The sequence below is a fragment of the Haliotis asinina genome, chromosome 3 (assembly GCF_037392515.1).
Source record: "Haliotis asinina isolate JCU_RB_2024 chromosome 3, JCU_Hal_asi_v2, whole genome shotgun sequence".
In the NCBI taxonomy this organism is placed as follows: domain Eukaryota; kingdom Metazoa; phylum Mollusca; class Gastropoda; order Lepetellida; family Haliotidae; genus Haliotis; species Haliotis asinina.
This window is the reverse complement of record NC_090282.1, coordinates 5,086,136-5,109,045: the sequence shown is the minus strand read 5'-3', so window position 1 is coordinate 5,109,045 and position 22,910 is coordinate 5,086,136. Positions and strand designations below refer to the sequence as shown.

The 22,910-nt window shown below is 40.2% G+C and overlaps 1 protein-coding gene and 1 long non-coding RNA gene across 2 annotated transcripts in view; one reads left to right on the top strand and one right to left on the bottom strand.

Annotated features, from left to right (window-relative positions):
* The window catches only part of LOC137277340 (junction-mediating and -regulatory protein-like), a 315,191-nt gene that overhangs the window by 47,675 nt on the left and 244,606 nt on the right, over window positions 1–22,910 (top strand). The window lies entirely within an intron of this gene.
* LOC137277348 (uncharacterized) lies at window positions 11,003–22,605 on the bottom strand. The gene is made up of 3 exons (XR_010956612.1): window positions 21,306–22,605; window positions 19,316–19,418; window positions 11,003–11,113 (listed from the first exon to the last, which is right to left on the bottom strand). It is a non-coding gene; the product is annotated as an uncharacterized lncRNA (long non-coding RNA).

The window sequence follows — 22,910 nt, the reverse complement described above, 5'->3', positions numbered from 1 at the left end:
TGGCGCTCTCTCTTAAGGACTGTTTTAATGACGACGTCGACAACTTGGATTGTGGGTTGAAGGTCCGCCTGGATACAATGTAGTTGATAGTGTTGTCTTTATACGAATAAGAACATACGTAATCCGTAATTACTTGTGCTTGGAAAGAGGTAACATATCTACACAAAAAGTATCTCAAATGATTGTTGCCATGTTAATCGAAATACATGATCGTGTCGTCGAGATGTGTGTGAAAGCAAAATTTTACCGATCAAATAATGCAGGAGAACTATTGGTTAAACAAGTGACCAAAATAACTATAATTCTCAAAATAAGTTTTTTTTCAGTTAACTACCTTAAACTACACTGATAACATTTGCATGGTAGCAAGTGTCGACCAAACGTCCCTTGTGTAGCTAGTCCAGATGCAAACCCACTTTTTAGCAGTTTGTGCATGTACCACATGTCAGTATTTAATCCGCATGGGTTACAATTTTCAACTATTTTCTTATATTATTTTTTTTTGGCCACAGTATTACGAAGACGGTTGTCAGTTTGAGTGAGAAGACGATGTATTAGTATGCATAACCTATGTCCGGGAAATGAACGTCTGATTTGACCTATGCCTAACATTCTAACCTCACTTGTCGCAACATTTTAAGGATTTGATTGGATAACCGATGACCTGTCAGTTAGGACACGTTGTGAATGTTGGATGTTATGGATGTATTACTGTGATGGACACGATGAAAAGCAAATTAGTCTCAATAACAACAGGCGATGAAGTATTTCCTGCCGTTCACCGGTGTGAGGTGAAGCTTGTGCTGCAGAGTCAAAGTCATGGTCGATGACTCAGTCATTGGTATTCCTCTGTTGGAGACAGTTGATGGCAGTGTTCACAATGGTAAACAAAGGAACGTGGCGTGGTAAAACATTCCCATGGGATCTTGTGGATCATTTACTACCAGATAGGAAGCCCAAGATGATTTATTTGTTGCAAAAGATCTACCCACATTAACGTGAAAATGTAAAAGCAAAACCTGGCAACATGAGTCAATTATTACAGAAAACTTGCGTTCATAAGTGAAATACAAAGAATCATTAGGTTCCTGCATTTACGTTAGGGGGAGATGGCTGGTTATTTGTTGTGAGTGAGTGAGTTTGGTTTTACGCCGTTTTAACAATATTTCAGCAACATCACGACAGGGGGACACCAGATATGGGCTCTATACATTGTACATATTGAGATTCGAATCCATTTCTTCGACGTGAAGAGCAAATGTTTTAACCACTGTGCTACTGTGTTAAGAAATTAACAAATAAAGGATTGGGATCACTGCAACACATTACTTTAGATTTGAAAAAACATTGACATGGACAGTTACAAGGCTAAATAAATAATTAAAAACAGTGAAATGTTTCTCGGGCATCGGCGCGACACTTATGTTTGTGCGCGTAACAATATTTTATTTATTTATTTTTAAGAAAATAATTTTGGCTTTGTCGCGTCCCGATAATCCATTTGTCGATTATAAGAATAAGTGTCAGTAAGAACGAGTGTGCCTGAATCTACAACTCATTAACACGTGCTAAACTTTCCAAACTGTATTTCTGAGTGTAAAAAATATGTGTTCCTCCCTCGTCACTTTTTTTCTATCAAAAATTTGAAAAAATATCCTACCGCCCTCGTCACTTGCCTGAGAAACATTTCATTTTTATCACGCAGGCTAATGTCCCTGATTGAATGTATTGAAAACTTGCTTGCTATGTAAATCTGCTTTTGATCCATACCATCTTGAATATGGTATGTACCTGTCAAACAGAAATAAATATTCTCTCTAACTCTTCAGCAAGTGATCATACTAAGTAAGAGTACTAGTATTGTGTTAATATACATACATGTTAACCTTAACGTAAGGTGGGTTCAGTGTGAGGTTAGAATATATCTGGGTGTGAATGGGAATAACTCGAGACAAGTCAAAAAAGTACAGTGAATGTAATCATGGCTTTCGGAAATGGGAGCTGTGCCAATTTAACCTTGCCGTCTGGGTACACCCACTAAGTGATCTAGACTACTATATCTGGGCATGAAATGCATGTGGACACGGGTTTTTTAAAAAATAACTCTTCATCCAATGATCCAATCGATCTCAAACTTTGCAAGTGGATGTTTTGTCAGACAACCTAATCACACTGTATATCACGGATTTTATGCAATTGTATGAACGAATCTGTGTATGTAACTGTCAACAAAATAAACAACAGACCCAGGGAACCAGGTTGAATACAGAGCAGAACGCAGACTGCTTGCAGAGGGAGGGAGCCAAAGACCTGTGACAGCGGCAGTGTTGGATCAGAAAGGTAGATGCACCTGCAGCTCATGATAGTTACATTCACTGTACAGTGATAGACCGTTTGGATCATTCACATTAATTATTACTAGCTTTCATCTTGAAAGCTTATTCACGTTTAATTAGAAAGGTGTTTTTGAAAAGAGAGAGAGAGCAAACGTAGCAAACCGATTTACAGGGTGTTATATGAAACGTACAACGTTTGCTCTTGGCATGAAAAAGAACATCGTGCTACAATTGTGAGAAATAAACCAACAACCAAGACACAAAACCTTGTACAAAAAAGTAGGCATCCAAAGTTAGATTCTTTTGACATCAGGGTCATCAGAGATATCATTCGCTAGAAATGAACACCTGTCCACAAGAAAGTTAAAACACATCCTTGCAGAGGATCACGGCATTAATGTTTCTAGGTTTATGCTAAGCAAACTACTGCTCAAATTTGGATACAAGTACAATAAGGTAGCAAGCCAGAAACTTGTAATGTGTGAGAGATCTGATATTGTGAAAAGAAGGTGTAACTATCTGAGAGAAATTAAGCAGGCAAGAAAGGGTGCATCCTCGATATCTCCAGTTTATACGTTCCGATAGGTCTCTACTATACCCTGGACGCATCTACGGCTCAGTCCGATAAATGTACTACCTTCCTTGGTTGGCTTTTTATGCAATCAGGTGTCTAAGCTGGTCGATGACATATATGCTGCCTACTCAGAACTCTGTGAAGTAATTATCATGGGGGATCTAAATACGAAAGTCAAATGTGCTCATTATAGATTCACAGAAAATGTCTGACCAAGGAGAATGAACGAGACAATTCAAGGTCAGGTCTTACGTCAGTGAACACGCTAGATCTCTGTTCAGGTTCAACCTGGACCTTCTGCTCTTATCAGGATGGACCACGCACTATGATTGACCATATCTTGTTACCTGAGTCGACCCTGAGTGATGTTTTATTTGCCCGTATCCTAGACGATGCCCCCTTGAATGTGTCTGACCACAACCCAGTCATCTGCACCTTGTCCCTGCCATCACCTGTACCGAGACTCATGCGAGAGGAATGTGGAGTTGTCTCCTGGGAAAAACCTTTTGGAATCATGTGCGGTCAATCAGGATGGCACTTTCCCCGATATTGTGTCAAGGGACTGTGCACATTGACCCAGAAGCCATATGTGATGCTTGGGCTAGCCATTTTCAAGGTGTATATACTGCCAATGACCGAGACAATTTCAATTCTTGCTTCTGTAAGCAGATAGAATCCCTAGTTGAGGAGATCCGTGTTAAATGCAAGGAAGAACGTGACCCACAACCAATGAAATTCACAGATTTGGAAGTCATTCCGTGCTGTGCCAAGCTGAAGAACAATAAAGTTGATGGTGCTGACAAGATCGTATACGAACACCTAAAGTATGGTGGCAGAACCCCGATGTTTCACTTGGCAACTCTACATCATTCTTGAATCTGGACATATCCCGACAGCTTGGCGTGAGAGCATCCTGGTGCCTCAGTACAAAGGTGTTGATAAATCAAAGAAAGATCCGAACTCTTACCGTGGCATATCACGCCCCCCTGTGTTGCCGAAAGTGTTTGAAATGGTGCTCCTGTCTCGACTGGACGGTCTAAATCAAACTGACACCTTTCCTCACCCACAACAAAAGGCGTATCTGCCCTTCACACATCTTTCAACTTGCAAGAGACGATACACCATTACCACGAGCGAAAGGGGGATATCCACGCTGTGTTCCTGGATACATCAAAGGTCTTTGGCACGGTATGTCACAATGGTTTGAAATATAAGTTATTCCAGAGTGGGATCAAATGTTACTTGTGGACTGTTCTTGACATGTACACTGGAATGAGGTGTCAAGTTTTCCTTGACTCAGTGTGTTCTAGGCCCATCCCCATGATGCTGGGCATCAGATAAGTTGTATCTGCTGTACATAAACTCCCTGCTCCAGAAACTCTCTAAGTCGAATCTTGGTGCTGCTGTGATGGACTTAAGTCAGAGATACCAACCCTATTTTGATCCCATGTGTAATGACGTTGATGAAAAAGTGTAATTTGGGGGGTTGGAAGTGTAATGATAAAACAGTGAAGTGAGCTCACATTTATTTTTATTACTGTAGAGAAACATATGTTGCCTTCTTTGCTTTCTGCAAAAGATTCTTATCTGGGATTCGTTCATAGCATTTCAACTGTTCAGCTCCCATGGATGATTTCAAAATCATCATGGAAGAAAGTGCTTCTACAGAGAGATTTGTCCTAAAGTCAGTCTTGTTTTTCCTCATTTGAGAGAAAATTCTCTCACTATCAGCATTGCTGTGTGGTATTACACATATACCCAGCATCACTTGTGGCAACAATTTGTACTTCACCTGTCCTTGTGGGGTTTTAAGTAATGATACTAAATTCCAAGCTTCATCAATTCTCTCTGACTGTAGGATCTCCTCATTCAAATTGTCTACTTCATAAGTGCGAAATTTTCTGATTCCAAACTGTCACTGACATCACCAGATTCAGCCTGCAAGGATTTGGTCAGAACTGGGAATCTAGTGATGAAATACTCCAAAGAGAGAAACTCTGTAGTAGTTCTCAATGCAATGTCCAAAACTTCAGCATGCTGAAGAAGGTCCTTCTCCAGTGGATACGATTTCAGCATGTAGTTACATGAATTCACAAAAAACTGTCTGACTTCTCTGTAGAAATCTTCTACTGTCTCAGATTTTATTCCTGTTTCAGTCTGGTCTTTGATGCAAGTCCTGGCTGCAGCTCCAATAACTATCTCCTCTTTATTTCTCTGGTTTCTTCTATTCTCAATGTCAATACTAAAAATGTCCTTAGCTTCTGCCACAGCGTTTGGAGTTAAGAATCTCACATAGAAATCTGTTAACACTCCTCGTAGAATCCTTCTCATTTTATGTATTTGTGGAGACTCCATTTGTAAAGCCAGATTGGCTTTTTGAAAATGGGCAAAATGTTTATCAGAAAGAGCATGTACAGTTTGGTTCTAGGGTCCTGAAAACCTGCCTATATTCTTGTAATCCTTGCCTCACTACCATGACCTTCCTCCAGAGTCTCAATTCTACTTTGTTTCTTCTTCTCAACTTTTGATCTTGCAGCCTGTCCAGAGGAAGAACTTTCACTTTTCTCCTTTTGCTTCAAATTCTTTTGTGATCCTGATTGGTATTTAGTTGTTTCCTTTGCCGTTTCAGCATGATCATTTTTCTTTGAGTGTTGCTGCTTTATTTCTTCCTTTGTTGAAAGGTTATGATTCTTAGTTATCTTACTTTCACTGTCTTTTGGTTTATTCTGTTTTGATTTTGCTACTGGTTGTGACATGAAATATTCTTTCAGAGGTTCCCACAGTTCTACAAGTCTCTTGACACAATCTTCCAGTGACCGCCATCTAGTTGACACATGCTTTATCACTCTTTTAACTTTCATTCCATATTTCTGTTGCAGTTCTTGCACTTCATGTTTTCTTTTAGAGCTTTTGTCAAGATAAAAATAACAGTCTATCAAAAACTCTTCAATGTTGCAAGTCAAAGCTTTGGATCCCTTTTGTGCAGCTAGGTGGATTAAATGACAAGGACAGCCTTGTATGTGAACACTTGGATTTTTGTCTAAAACAAACTTTGACACACCTTTGTGGACTCCCATCATGACTGAGGCATTATCTGATCCAAATGAAAGACAATTTTCCCAAGGAATGTTTCTCTGACTCAATTCAGTGTCCATAATTCTGAAAATGTTTTCACCATTCGATTTCCCATTGCTGTCAGGCACTGACAACAAGACAGTCACAACTCTGCCAAGCTTACTATCAAAATACATGTATCTTACAACAATTGGGTACAACTGACTACTAGTCCCATCATTGCTGCCATCGGTACAAACTGAAAATGGACCCACTTTCACATGTTCTGACAATTTCTGTGTTTTATCTTCTGCTAAAGTATTCATAACTGCAGTAGTTTATTTCTTCCACATGCGTATTCCTTTGCTATTCGCGAATCTGGAAACATGCTCTTGAATAATTTTGTTGCATGGTCAGACGCTGCAATCGGAAGATTGTGTTCAACCAAAAACTGCGTAAAGAGCACTTCAGCATTTGTAACGGAATGAACTTCTGTCTCTTGCTTAAAGAAAGTTGACAAACTTTTATTACTTTGATAGACTGTACCATAATCGGTATGTCTTTTCGTTTCAACATGTCTTTTGCAGTCGTAATGGCCTCCATGAGAGATTGAAAAGTCAACTTTACATAATGTACAGAAAACATGCGTTTCACCTAATCGTGACGGTTTCAGACATGGCCATTCCTTACTATACTCCTGTCTGAACTTTTGAACTTATTTCTTGTGCTTTGTTGAAGATTCACTGCCTTCCGTGTCGAAACTTTTTCGTTTTGACATCTTGAACCGGAAGTACTGAGATGCAGTGAACACGTGCACACAGCTTACTTTGATATGAAACATCACGTGACTTTTACTATCTAACATGATGTAGGAATCGTCTGGAATGCCATGCGATGCTGCAATTGCTTAAGCATTACGGTGATTTGGCAGTTTGTTCCCTACAAGTGGTGTGTTAGCAACCTGTCGCCTCTGTTATTTTGCGCATAACAGACTATCGGTGATTTTTTGGTAAAAAATCGTAATTTTTTTAATGTGAAGCGTAATAGCGTAAAATGGACATGAAAATCGTAAATATTACGCCAAAAGCGTAATGGTTGGCATCGCTGCTTAAGTGTGTGTTCTCCCACTCAGGCAGATGATGTAGCACTCATTTCATCAAAGGTTTCTGCCCTTAGAGAGATGTAGAGGATTTCGGAGGAATACAGCAGCGACTGGAGATATGTGCTGTCAACCTCCAAGAGTGAAATATTGACTTTTCCATACCGACCGAGATCTCAACAGCTAAAGCAGGTTGAAGTTAAGTTGTATGACCAACCTCTCCCATGGAAGGATACAGTCTGTCATGTTGGAATAGTCTTGTCAAGTAACATGTTAAGCATAGAGCATGTGACGCGAGCTGCCATTTCCTTGCGGTCCGGTGTGAGATCACTGACAGCCTGTGGGTTTCACCCACGGAGTTGTGGACTAACCTTTCCAAAGTTGAGATCTTAATGGTGGAAAGATCTTACAAACAAGCCATTACATCAATCCAAGGCCTACCTCGTACTACTCGAACTGATAGTTGTTTTGGACTCCTTGGAGTGTTGCCCCTAGGGGCAGTTATAGATCAGCGGAAGTTGTGTTTCCTGGGTGGTCTCTTGAACATGAACCACAGATATCTACCTCACAAACTGTTTGTATCACGGTTGATGTGCTACCTACACAACGTCTCATCGTCATCGGTCGTGCCTGATGTAGTCAGGGTGCTCAAGAAGTACCTACTCTATTGTCACTTGGAAAAATTCCTAGAATCAGGATCCTTCTTGGGGCGTTAGCAGCAGTGGAGAATAGTGAAGACGTCAGTCAGACAGTATCATGTGGCACAGTGGAACAGTCGGTTGGCAGACGACCCTGGCCTTCACAAGTTCCACCGGATACACCCCCTCAGTCACGCCGTAGTTGTATGAGGATACACACAGGCAACTCGGGACGAACTGTGGTAAGGCCTAATCAATGTTGGACCAGTTGAATTCAGCGTAAAACTTCACAACATGAACCCACCTGACTGAGTGCTTGCTGTCATGTACAACCGACTTTCCCCCAATCAAAGAGGACTTGACTGAGTTTACAACTCTGTGTGTAAAATACATCAGCTGTGTCCCAGTGACTCATGATCACTCGCATGTTTGGCTGATTAAATACAAACGTGATATTAGCTCAAATGTGCATGAAAATTCTGACATAAGTACATAAATACTGTTTTCTTTCTGTTCTCACTATGGAGGAATAAAAGATTATATATAACTGAGCTTGCCATTGTCAACAAAGGTAGCGGTCGCAACTGCGAGGTTTGCTCGCAGAGCGACTCAGAAGGTTCGAAACTTTAAAACAACATATGCTCAGAAAGGTAATGCTCATTCTACCTTTCAGAGAACCTCTGCATGTTTTGTGTTGCCAAGTTTAATCGGTTAGATAATTTAATAAGCGAAAGTGAGTTCTGATTGGTTCGTTCAAGCAGGGATAATCTACAACCAGCGTAAACACCTGATTACATAAAAAGCCAACCAAGGAAGGTAATACATTTATTAGACGAGCCGTAGATGTGTCCAGGGTATAGTGGAGACTTAGCGGAACGTATACCCTGGAGATAGCGAGGATGGAGAGGATGGGGAAGGATGACAATCCAGTCATGTCCCATTTTATTGAAATTGTCCGGATAAACAGCTTGCTTGATCATCCGGATCAATTAAGAGAGGATGGGTTCGAATGAAAATACCTGGATGGGACATGGGTCAATGCAAACCATAATGCTGCCAGACACCCACCTTACCCTATCCACGACCTGTGACACCTCGGCATACCTGTCACGTGCAGAGCTCATCTACATTGACAAACGTTGACCTTTGTGACCCAATACTGCCGCTGTTACAGGTCATTGGCTCCCTCCCTCTGCAAGCAGTCTGCGTTCTTGCTGTTTACTTTGTCGACAGCTGCATAGACAGATTCGTTCATACAAATGCATAAAATCGGTGATTTACAATGTGATCAGGTTGTCTGACAAAACATCCATTTGGAAAGTTTGAGATCGATTAGTAACCGGCATCTGTCCAATCCCGCAAGTTGTCAACACTGGCATGTAATCTCAGTCCCATCCATGGCTTGTACATATATCATTAGCTCCATAATCCGGCATATTGTCTAAACTGGATTATTTCTTCAGTCCCAGTGAGTGCCGGTTTAGACAGCTTCCACTGTATTGGAAAAAGAACTGTTTGCCAGATATTACTCTGAAACACTAAAATGTTCTCATTTTCAAATAGCGCATATCGAAATAACACACATCACCCTAGCTGGACGTTCAGTGGGACAAGCAGAAGGATATAGCTGCACAAAACAATAGATGAGACATAGATGGCAATCTGATTGCTCTGCCAGGGTGTACCTGCAGTTTGCCAGCAGCCAGCAAGTTGTTCCCTGTGTAATATGGCCCGTGATAACTGGGCTACACACAACACTGACACTGTGGCTTCATTCATCCAATCATTTAAACATCTATATATATTGTACCATTAAAAAGAAGCGGATGTTCCATTTTGCAAACATCCCATGCTTGTCATAATAGGCAACTATGCTTGTCGGAAGAGGCGACTAACTGGATCAGGTGGTCAGGCTCGCTAACTTGGTTGACACATGCCATCGGTTCTCAACTACACAGATTGATGCTCATGCTGTTGATCGTTGGATATGTTTCATAATGACTAAAAAACTGACATTTCTCATAATTAATTTACAAAAAAATATACTACTATAAAAATTTTGCTATATTAACTTCCTCTTGGTAGATACATGGCACTGGTCTGTGATCAACTTTGACTATATATCTCAAGTTGGCAAGGATGGCATCTGATTTCAGCTTTGTAGAATCTGGGACATGGTTGTGGATATGATCCTGTAGCTGGTAATAAGGTTGTTGGCAGTGTTAACTAATATTTCTGCAGGGTATCCGGACGTATATTCAAGTGCACAGTCTCTCATCTGGCTTTCGCTCGGGACTGCGTCCATCATATAGTGAACAGTGACCACGTGGAGAACTAGTGCTTTTACTATAATGCAATGATTTAAACATTTAATAACTGTGTTCATCAGCTCAGCTCACTGGTAAGGTAAACCATGTTCACCAGTTCAGGGGTAACTAAAAAGTGCATCACCTGTTTTCTTAAGAGATTACCACGGCCCAGTGACCTGAATCCTTCAAACAAAACCTACTGGTAAACTGGGGACACTCTCTCTGCCTGGTATGACAACAGGCCATGGACTCATCTGGCATGAAATGCATGTGTTGCCTATTTAACAACTGTTCCTGGAAATACCATATCCTTGAACACGAATTTTCATAAAGCCATGGTCTATTCAAAATAAGTCACTCTGGACTTGCAGTGCTCATTTCTGCTCTTATCTCGCCTCACTCAAGTCCTTTCTTCACAATTCCTATCTCCTCACCACTGAGAGTACAAATCGTCCAAATTTGGTTTTACAGGGATTTCACTTTCACATGTTAACGACATAAATTGTAGATACAAATGGAATTTTTTCCAGATAACTTTTCAACATGAGGAGTACGTACTCCTTATTTTTTTCAATGTAAGAGTACTGGTAAAAGTTAAGAGTACTGAATGGAATTTAAGGACATGTAAGTAATCTTGTGTTTAGTTTCATACATGCACCACAACATTGCTACTGTTGTATAAACAGGTCAATAAACAATAAAACAATAATTTTTCAGATAAATACGTCCGTAAATGATTCTAAGCCCACAGACCATTGCCGTGGTGTGTATCTGCTACGTTTTGACATTTTTTTCCTACTGTATCGTGCATATCTTTTATCCGTACATACGCCAATACGACCCTCATCTGGAGCCCCGTTTTTTTCTCTATCCACTATATCATTAGTAGTACGCTAAAACATATCATACATTCAGTTTCAGAAACGATGGTGAGGGAGACATCAAACAGAAAACTGATCATACATCCCAGCTGAAACAACACACAATATGACTGATGTTTACAAGTGTTTAATGAAGACTGATGATGTTACAATTATGATTTCTTCTCAGTCGTCCCCTCCTTGAACCTCAAGCTTTGTCTGAGGAGGAGGCACTTGGGAGTTCTGAAAAAAAGACAAATGTTTCATCCCATAAAACCATATAAATGTGAAAATGGGCATCCGCTGCAAAAGAAAATTTGTCAAAGGACTGAAGTACTGAAGCAATGAGGTGCATATAAAGGAAAAAATTACTAGTAGGGTATTTAACCTAACAACAGACAATATACTGACATTTGACAGACAACAGCATATACAGTTGGGCCCTGAGTATCCGAACCTCAGATATCGGAAAACTTGCCTTATGAATGAAAATTCCTTAAAACGAATTCACATCGTTGTAAAATTACTCACCTATCCGGAAATCCGGTTTCCGTAACCATATGTCATTTTCACATACAAAACACTAAATTATGTGCATTTTTTTTTTCTCATATATCCGGATGGCTGACCATCTGCTTGTTTACACACGCGATTACCAAGGGCCTAACATGAAAGAAGTCGGCAGTCTTTGAAGCATGAGAAGATTAACTACCTCTGAGTAGAAAGGTGACACCAAGTGAATTTTGAGGCATGTCAATTTGTGGGTCACTATAATTAATTAATCCCGATGATCAAGCAAGCCTGGACAGCTGTGAGTGAAAAGACAATTGCTAACTGCTTTCGTCATGAGGATATTATCCAATCAATCAGGACTCACAAGAAGACATGGCCTTGTCAGAATTTCGCGATGCATTACGATCCTAAACACAAGTTGCAACTGTGTTACTGATGATCTTGTGAATGTCGACAGTGACAACCTGCCTGGCAAAAGTCCTCTCGCTTTTCTACACTGCTAATGCAAAAAGCCATGACTGATTTCTTCAAGCGAGCATAACTGCATGAACAGGTATGAGACATTTCATGTATGCACTGATATTTGTTTATGTGTAATCAATAAAGATTATGTCTGATGCCTACTATGTTTGTTTCCTTGTACGTTTCTTTGTTCATATGGCACATGGTTCAGATATCCAAAAATTCGCTTATCCGGACAATTTCAATAAAAACACAAGTGTTCGGATAAACGGGGCACGAGTGTATCCCTTTTGTCCAAAGTTTGTCATTTATGATGTAAGAAGCCTTCTTGTATGAACTAAGGTTTGTCTCTAAAGTGTCATAACTGGAAATATACTAGTGGCTGTTGTGATAGAATTTCAAGGAAAGCAAACCCAACAGAAAGTGTAGAAGTTGCAAGTATCAGCAAGATATGTGATGTTGCTGTATCAACTTAAACATAATTGCATGAAAATGTAATTTTCTGAATAAAATTGATATTTTATACTTATACTGACTCATGCTTAATTGCTTATCTTCTCTTCCTGGCGAAGGTAGTGAAACACCAAAAATCTCTTGAAGTTCCTTTCTAAAAGAAATGGACGTAAAATTCACACTCACCCATGTATTACCTCCCTTGCTCACGCACATGGTGAGAGGGCTTTCGCCATGAGTCTGGATAAGTATAAAATATCAATTTTATTCAGAAAATTACATATTTTTCTTTATCCTGACTCATGCTTCATTGCTTACAGAATGTGATGGAAAAAGTGGTGGGTCCATCCTCGATATCTCCAGGGTATACGTTCCGACAAGTCTTCACTTTACCCTGGACGCATCTACGGCTCTGCCCGATATATTTATTACCTCCCTTTGCTGACTCCGCCTTCTCACAGTAGCCAATCAACTAGGCCGCCTTTATAACTGAGCTTGCCAGTGTCAACAAAGGTAGCGGTCGCAACTGCAAATGTTTGCTCGCAGTGCGTCCCAGATTTTAGGGAAATCATACAAACAAATTGACAGGTCCGAAACTTTAAAACAACATATGCAAGAAAGCCTTCTACCTCTTCCAGAGAACCTCTGCATGGTTTCTGTTGACAAGTATAATCGGTTAGATAATTCAAAAAATGAAAGTGAGTTGTGATTGGTTCGCTCAACTTCCCAGCGTAGACACCTGACTGGATCAAAAGACAGTCAAGGGAGGTAATAAATTTATCAGGCAGAGCCGTAGATGCGTCCAGGGTATAGTGGAGACTTATCGGAACGTATACCCTGGAGATATCGAGGATGTGGTGGGTCAGACCACGCTGGATACTACAGCCTGTTCGAAATTACAAAATAATGATCCACACTGAGAAAGTGTTGCGGGATACTTGGGTGGGTATCTCAGTAGATATAGGGATAAATAGGCACTTGAACCATTGTCTTCTAGACTTGGTACATGTAATGTATATTTTCAATGCTCTCACTGGACATGATAAACCTTGACAAAGTCGATATGCGGAACTGTCTATCCAGTTGATCTGGCAGTTGATTCTTTGCTATGAAATCCCATCTTAGACCTAAATGAGCTGTTGCTTGATAACTTGTATCCAACTTTGTTCGATTAAAGTCTAGAGCATGAATTTCTGACATTTTTGCAACTGTAACCAGGGCAAGTAAAAGTAGCATCTTTTGAGTCAACATTTCAATTGAAGTCCGATCAAGTGGTTCATATGCATCACTTGTGAGATGTTGGAGTACTATATTTAGGTCCCTTGCTGGAGCTCTAAATCTGTGTTGTTGATCTTCCAATTTGAGCGAACGTAGTAAGGCAATATGCTCTGGTACTTTAGTCAGTTTGGTGTTTTTTTTCCATGGTGATGACCAAGCTGAGAGCTGCTAAGTACGTAGCTAATGTAGAACCTTTCAGACCCTTAGAATGACGTAAATAGCATCAATAATCTGCTATCTGAGGAAGAGTTGCCTTGTTCGCCGAAAATCCCTTTTTCCCAGCATATGTCTCAAACCGTTTCCACTTGTCATCATAAAGTGTGCGAGTGGATTTCCGAAAGGCTAAGGTGACTGCTTTCGCTGCTCTCGCCGAATATCCTCTGCGTTTCAAACAAGTCTTAATACGGTCCACACGTGAGGACGAAATACTGATGGTTGGCTGTTTATTTGCTTTGTGTGGGGATGGATGAGAAGATTCTTCCACTCGGGTAATTGTAGGGTTGGTTGTCCTAACTTTTCCATAAGTGTTGGGAACCAATCTCTCGTTGGCCAGTAGGGGGCGACCAAAATCAGCTGTAACCTCTTTGTTTGTTTGATTTTCTCGATGACTTTTGGTAACAGTACTGGAGGGGGAAACGTGTACGCCTTTAGTCCTTCCCATGGAATGCTGAGAGCGTCCGTGGCCCAGGTAAGTGGATCAGGTACTGGCGACACAAAGGTTGTAGTCTGTTTGTTGAATCTCATTGCAAATAGGTCTATTTGTGGTGATCCTAAGGCTTGACTGATTAGTTGAAACGCTTCCCGATGCAGCATCCATTCTGTTGGAGATGGACGAAATGGACGAAATAGGGCGTCCGCCATGACGTTGCAGGCTCCTGGTATGCGACATACTTTTACTTGAGGATTTAGATTGTTGACTAAGTTGAACAGTTGAAACGTTTGGCGTAGTAGAGATAGTGATCTTGTTGACCATTGTTCATTTATGTAAAACGCTACTGTTGAGTTGTCTGTGTGGATCATTAATAACTTGTCTCTCAATGCTGTCAACCAGTGGTGGATGGCATGAATGACTGCTTTCATTTCCAACTGGTTGATGTGAAGAGCCTGCTCCTCTTCGTTCCAGATTCCTGCTGCTACCTCATTTCCTACATGAGCTCCCCATCCTTGTAGAGATGCGTCTACGTAAAGGTGGTTGTTGAATACCAGCTCCAACATATAGGTTCCTACGCATCGGCGAGTCCACGACATCAGAAAAGGCTTCAGGCTGTCTGGGAGCGGAATCTGTCCTCTTTTTTTGAAATGAAGATTCAAGAATCATTGTAAGGGATGCAACTGCAGTCTTCCTCTTCTGGTCATATCTTGCGCCGACGTGAGGAGGCCTAGTAGACACTGTCATTGTCGAAGTGTTAACGGAGAGAGTAGAGCTTGCATTATCATTTCTTGACTCATGACCCACCGGTCCTCCGGGACTACAGTCTGATTCAACGTAGTGATGAAACAAATCCTGAGGAATCTGATATCTTGTTGAGGTTCAAGTTCCGACCTTAAGTGATTTACTAACCAACCCAGTTATTAGCCTCATTGTAAAGTCTATTGTAGTCTGAGTTGACTTTTCCATTGATGCCCTGGTATGCCAATGGCCAAATAAAACGCACTGTGGTGTAGATAATTGACGGTGGGTTTGGTTATCCGTGTAAATAGCCATGCGGCTGAAGATATTCCAAACGGTGGGACTGTCCATTGCTAATGCTGGCCATTGAAAAGGCAACATAGATATTTCCTGGATTCTTGATGTATCGGGATATGCAGGTATGCATCTTGTAGATCTATGCTGGCTAGATAGTCTCTTGGTTTGATGATGAGTCTAAGTTGAGGAATATGTACTATCTTGAACAGTTCCGTAGAAACTTTTTGTTGAATTCCTTCATGTTGTAAATGAGCCGGAATTTCTCTCTAGAATTCTTCGGTAATAAGAAAATTGGAAAGTAAAATCCGGACGTTAGACTCTGAGGCTGTATTACTTCTACTGCTTCCTTCTGCAACAGTGTTGATATAGCATCGATCAGCTTGTCTAGTTGATTGTCTGCATAAGTGATGGGAGTTGGTAGTTTTGTGAGCAGTGTTTCCAAATATTGTTGAAGACATCCACCCATTTGAGACGGTTGTATGGGAACGGCTGGGGGTGGAAGACTCCAGTCGTTCCGAACCTGATCTTCAGTGTTTATTACCCCCACCGCCCCTAGATGATCTTCCTGACGTCTGAGATCGTTTATTTCCTCCATAGGGGCTACGAAAGGAAGAAGACGATTTCTCCCGTCAATCGTTGAATTTCTTGTCCCTCGCTCTTTGAACCCTGGAAAACTTGGACATGCTAGTGTAACGCTGATTTGTCTGTTTAAAGACAGAAGTCGATGGATTTTATCATCATAACTTCCCTTGAATCCTGAGTAACCGATCTTGCTACCTCTTCAATCCTTCCGTCGAATACCGTAGGTGCAGACCATGGAGCTTGATACAAAGGCTATGTGAAGTTCTCACTCCATGACGCAGCGGACAGGAACCCGTCTCCGAAGTAGATTAATCCCCGCAGTGGTAGAAGCTAGATGTTCGGACATAAACTGCTGATCCTTCCTCTGTGTAACAAGTGCCGACAGGATCATCCTTTCTTCCTCATTTACCGGGTTGCTAAACTTTGTGATGTGAGTATCGTTGTTGACCCTAGATCAAGCTAATCCTCAGAAAGTTCGCCTCGTAGTAGTGTCAAGTTAAACCATTCTTCTGTCTTCCACCTTGTAAAATCTGCTGCAAGCTGAGTTGATGACATTATAACCTTCGCCGACATCAGGCGCCCTGATGAATGGCTCCATGTGATCAAGAGGGAAACGACGTGCGTCAAAAGGCAGCACATGCTGCTGTTGAAACTTGGTTGCTGTTTTGTATGCTGTAGAAAAAGTCTAAGGAATCGTGGATACAGGAGCTATCAGTGGGAATGTTAACGTATCAATGTCGTCACTCTTGTACATGCTGAACTCGTTGGTTTCCTTAAATGGGGAAACCAGGTTTAAACCACCTGTCATTCATGATGTGACTTCCGAGTCCAAAAATAAGGCTTCCTCCGCTGACAAATCACGATGTTTAGCTTCATTCTTCCTAGAGTAGGACAAATTCATGGATCGCTGACGATCCCGACTGTGTGAGTCTAAGTCCGAAGGGGAGGACGACTGCATACGTCTTCTATGAATAGGGGAGACTGAAGGAGACCTTCTCCCCTGATGCACTCACTTGACGTGGGTATATCCTTCTCTGTGTTGCAATCTGATGACCGGGACCTGGATCTTCTGGAATGCGTGCATGCATGCACCTCCTCGTCATCCTCAGATGTGAGTGCAGGTCTAGATGAATGCTCTGGTTGTTTTTCAGTCGACATCGTTGATGAGTGCAGTCATCTCTCCTCTGCCAATCTTCGTTCCATAAGGTTCGTCATCTGCGATGTGAACTGTTGCATGAAGACGCCTGCGTTGAATGCATTCAGAGCGTGCATTGACAACTGTGTTGAAGAGTTGTCTACGACGCCTAAGGTTGCAGTCGACATCTGTCTGAGATGAGATGTGCTCTGAGGCATTGAATACATTCAGAGCGTGCATTGACACTGTGTTGAAGAGTTGTCTACAATGCCTAAGTTTGCAGTCAACATCTGTCTGAGTTGAGTGCTGGTGGCTGGTGTCTTTACTCTGTATCATTAACGCCAACCTGTCAAAATACTGACGTTCTTCTAAGAGGACTATCTCCTCCCCGAATGATTCCTTAATCGAAGATGGATGATTCTGTGATGATCTTACGGATGAAAACTTCAACTTCTTAGTTTTCTTAGCCTGAGACGGTCCTGTCTCAACAGATGGTCTCTTCTGAGTCTTGGGAGGGGACACGCCTGACCCTGGACACAAACTCGAGGATACGGCTGGCCTCTCGCTGGAATGAATCTTAGCATCAATAATCAAACCGATACCTGACTTTGTTTTACTAGATTTCGACATGACTAATGTGAGCCGACGTTGCTTATCTCTAGCATGTCTGTGAACAGACCGCAAATATAATAAGAATTCTGCTTCACACAATTTAATGCAAAATACACAACGAGTATGGGTAGAACATAAAGGTTTACATGTCGGGCAGAGTACATGAAAGTCAACCAACGACAGCCTTAATCTGCACCGAAAACATGATTTCATCAAAAGAGACTAAGTCTCAGTTGATGTAATACATGTTAGAAATAGAAACAATATTCACAAATTTGCATAATAATAAGAAATACATACACTCTAAAAACCGCATACAGCACAAATTTAGTTAGAAAAACAAAAATGTAAGACTTATCGCCGTGTACGGGACCCAAGGTGCCTCCAGCCGCCAAGGTGCCTCGTCGGGCGATAGGGAGAGAACAAAGTATCATGGCCAGCCAGCTGACCATGTGCATGAGCAAGGGAGGTAATACAAGGGTGAGTGTGAATTTTATGTCCGCTTCTTTTAGAAGGGAACTTCAAATTATTTCAGGTGTTCCACTATCTTTCCCAGGAAGAGGAGACAAGAGTCTTCAGAAGATGACATATTCCACCCCCGGCGTTCCCACATGTTTGAAAGGACAAATCATCTGACAGTTACTCACTGTTTTCTTAGACTAAGTTTGAATTGTTTCCACGGAATTCATGAAAAATATAAATGCCATATATCTGTAATCAGAACAAGTCACCATTTCAAGATCTGACTCATATATCTGGCAAGATCTGTTGAAAGATATGAAATGCTTTTCACGTTGTGTTCTGGGAACGAAGCCCATCTCTCCATTTTGAGACTAAGTCCGAAATGTGTCCATGGAAACCAAGAAAATAATAAATCACAAAAACCTGTTAATACCAAAAGGCACCTGTCATCTGACAGTTACTTGATGTTTTCTCAGATTAAGTTTGAATCGTTTCCATGGAAGTCATGAAAAATATAAATGCCATATATCTGTATACAGCAAAAGGCACCACTTCAAGATCTGTCTCATATATCTGCCAAGATCTGTAGAAAGGTATCAAATGGTTTTTGAGTTGTCCTCTGGAAACGAAGCCCATCCCTCCATTTTGAGACTAAGTCAGAATTGTTTCCATGGAGACCAGGAAAAATAAAAATGTCAGAACATTGTAAATAGCAAAAGACACCACTTAGGGGTCTGCAACACATATCTAGATCTACCAAGTTTTGCAGAAAAATACTGAACGTTTTTTGAGTTCTGCTTCAGAAACGAAGCCCATGCCCCCATTTTGAGACTAAGTCCAAAATTTTCCATGGAAAAACAAAAAAAATATAAATGCCAAAAATCTGTAAATAGCAAACGACACAACCATAGGCTGAGATTATTATATCTATCAAGTTTGTTCTAAAAATATTGAACAGTTTCTGAGTTATGCTCCAGAAACAAAATTATTAAGGACGGACGGACGATGGAAAGACAAGGCGTCATTACATGCATTGCATTACATGCCCGGGGGATAAAAGGCAATTAAGCATGAGTCAGGATCGGGGAAAATTTTAATTATTAAGATTATTATAAAAAAAAACTACGAACAAAAGTAAAAAAGACACAATTAAAATCTTGATATTCACAAGAAGATATATGTAGGTTGGTGGTGCAGTTATGTGCAGAACAAACTATTTTGATACAGGTTTAAGACTTCTTGCACAACTAAGAATACTCACGATTGACATCAGTTGAATGAGTTGAAAGATCACAGCTTTGTTTGATGGCGCCAGACAATATTCATCTGTTCATCAACGGCATTCTCCAATCTTACAATCAACCCTATAAAGAATCAACACCATGAAGAAAGAGTATAAGGAAATGCTGTGACTGAAAAATAGTTTAGGTAAAAATGTTTCAGGTAAGTTCAGTACAATTGTTTCGACTGGAATGGTTTCGTGTTTCCCCCCTCCACCCTACAAGTTTGCACAATAATAATCTGTCAAATAATGATTCATTGTCATGAAAAATGAAAGCTATATGTTCTCCCAATCCACTATCATTCAGTTTTGTCTCCTGCTTTGCCTAGTTTTCGAGTTACAAGCCTTGTTTTCATAGATGATTCTGTCAAAATCACTTGTCGCTAGGTTGTAATCCAACTAAGGTGGTATAAACCTACACATTATTTGTGATCATTCACTTGATGTTTAGTTAATGAACAGTTATAATTAGTGGTAACGCCACTTAGATTACCCAACAAAGGTCCAGATTTGGCATTTCTTATGTCTGGATCGATCAATGGATTGACCAATAACACGCTGATTGATTAAATACTTTTATGCGTATTTACATGGGGGATTTGTCAAAAGGTAGTGTTTATGTATGTACATTTGCTAATCTTTACTGAATACCCTCTGTCGTGCCTGTGTCTATGTAAAAGGATTAACCGCCAATACATTTATTGATTGCTTATTAATGGCTAACTAAGAACTTTTTTAAAGAATGACGTACATTATGCAATAAGTTGCCAGGTGTGCTATCTTGGGCAACCAATGAGACTATACAGCAATGTTAAAAAAAATGAAACGATGCATCACGTTTTCGTACATTAGACTGTTAAAAAACCTCGAAATTGATCAAACAAGGTAATAGCCTGACACTGCTCCTATAACTTTAATTCTAATATTTGCATTTTGTTTTTAATCCAGTTGTCGTAGCTTTCAACAGAATCATTGTTTTCGTCGTGAAGTGTAATGATGCATAAGAAAGAAGATTTTTATGGATATCAACTTCTTTATGAGAGAACACAACGTTTCGGAGTTAATGCTTACTCCTTCATCACCTGATGAAGGAGTAAGCATTAACTCCGAAACGTTGTGTGATGAAGGAGTAAGCATTAACTCCGAAACGTTGTGTTCTCTCATAAAGAAGTTGATATCCATAAAAATCTTCTTTCTTATGTATTTTCACTTCTAAATGACATTCAAAGACGTGTAATGATGCAGGCGACATACACTAGGGTGTGCATGAGAATTATGATTCATATAGGCAAACTATAAAATGTCTACATATGACATTCCTGTTATACATTCACAGATTGCTTCTTTTTATTAAGTTTTAAAGTAATTAGGATTATCAGACCAAGTATAAAGACGTATATTGACAAGTGTCTACATAATGGCGAGTGAACCATCCGATTTAGTATATACCACAGGCTTTCACAACACTCGCTTTGTACACACAAACAACCAATTTAAGCACAAACTACGGGGTCTGATGGAAATCTGTGCAGAGTGACACCATCAACCAAAGGAGCAATTGACAGCAACACAACGATTCAGCATATCTTTGGTGACATTGAGAAATCAGAAAAATGATGAGCTTCCCACACATTTTCTATACAACAAACTGAAAATCGTTCCTTCTATGATGTCACTGCAGGGCTCTGACAACAGAGTTAGGTATCAAGTCTGCGGTTTTGTTTGCGGGCGAGAGAGAAGCAGACAGCTTTTTAGCAACTTTTGAGTTTTTTTTCAAAAGAAAAAAGGTGTTTCGTTTATGACTAACCCGAAGTCTTTCATATGCAGTGGTAAAAAGATTACCAAAAAATCGAGTTTAGTCGTTCTTTAAATGGCTCTATAATGACAGGACAAAGACAAAGAAGACATGTCTCACTCAATTAGAAACAGAGTTTATAATGGCTGTTATACACCTTCCAGACAATCTCACCTGGACAGAGCCAGTTCCCATAGCGACACTTTCCATAGTCAGGACAAAAGTCACCATCATGTACTCACCTGCAAGTGTGAAAAACATGATTTACACATGAACTTTCAGAAAAGGATACATCATACACATTGTTAAACTAATTTTTAAAAAAGTATTTATCATATTTTGTATTTAATTTGAAATTTCTCACTTTACAAATTACAAGGTGAAATGACAAATGTTTTTTATTATCAAAATCCAAGTTAAAAGTATTAGGCATTGTGGAATGGCTTGCACAAGATAACATATGTCCTTCACATGGAAAGGAGAACAATTGACAGAAACAACCCAATGATTACCTCCAATTCAGATGCAACAGAGGAGAGGTTACAATGTGCAAGCATTATAACAACTGATGCAGTGACCAAAATATTTATGAACAAAGCAATGAAGAAAATGAAATCAACACATTTGCCTGTAACTTGGAAAACAACTCCTCCGATGTTGACGTCGGCCTCAAGATTCCACAATCACATGGTGCAAGGGAAACCTTCCCTCGAATGAGCTGTCTACCAAGTAATCTCCCTTGAATGAGCTGTCTACCAAGTAATCTCCCTCGAATCAGGTGTCTACCCAGCCTCTATTTTATATAATGTCAAAGACACACACAACATCTACTGCAGGAGGCCAAGCCAAGATATTCTAGATGTTACTATACAACAGCTGATAACGGTGTTAAAATACTGCTTCTCTCATGTCAAAATCCCACACAATGATACTCAGCAAAAGTGTTACACAACATCAGCATTGCATTTACCTCATTTATCTGTGAAATTGACATGGAGGACAAAATAGCAATAAATTTCTGAAAACCTTGCAACTGTCAAACATTTGAAAGACAATTGAGCATCTATTATGTTTAAGCTGATAACACACATGACAAAAAACATGACACACAGCAAGGAACAAGTTGTCCTCACCAAGAGATACTTACTCTACCACCAGAGGAAGACAGTAACATCCAACTGCCATGTTGTACAATCAATTCTATGTTGAAAAGCATGTAAACTGTCTGACAGCATATGACCAAATCCATATTAACTGGCAAATGATCAACCACTGACATTTGCCAAACACCTCTTCCAAGTGTTGTTCCTCAAGGAATATGACTATCCACACACAGTGAACACTTTCAATACCCAAATGGTATTGTTCATCACAAAAGTGTCACAACTGGTTATTGTTCTGAGAAATTCAAATTCCACCAAAATGGACACCTAATGGTCTGTGGATTGGTGCCTCATTCAACATGTACATAGTAACTTGCAATATGAAAAGAAAGTAAAACACACACATTATTCCTCACAAAATATATAGCCAGTTGCTAGTTACTTCTGTTCTTGGTCTCTGTAGACAGGATACAAAAATAACTACTGTAAATACCCTTTCTCAGTTCTCAATGGGTCAGTGAATAACATTTTCAAGCAAAAAACAACTTCATCTGAAGCAGTCTCTATACTGACTGTGACGAGAATTGACATCTGACAATCTTAAGTGTCTTTCTACTATTCATAAAACTAATGTCAGTTCATTATGCATATATCTACTTGCACAATGAAACCCATC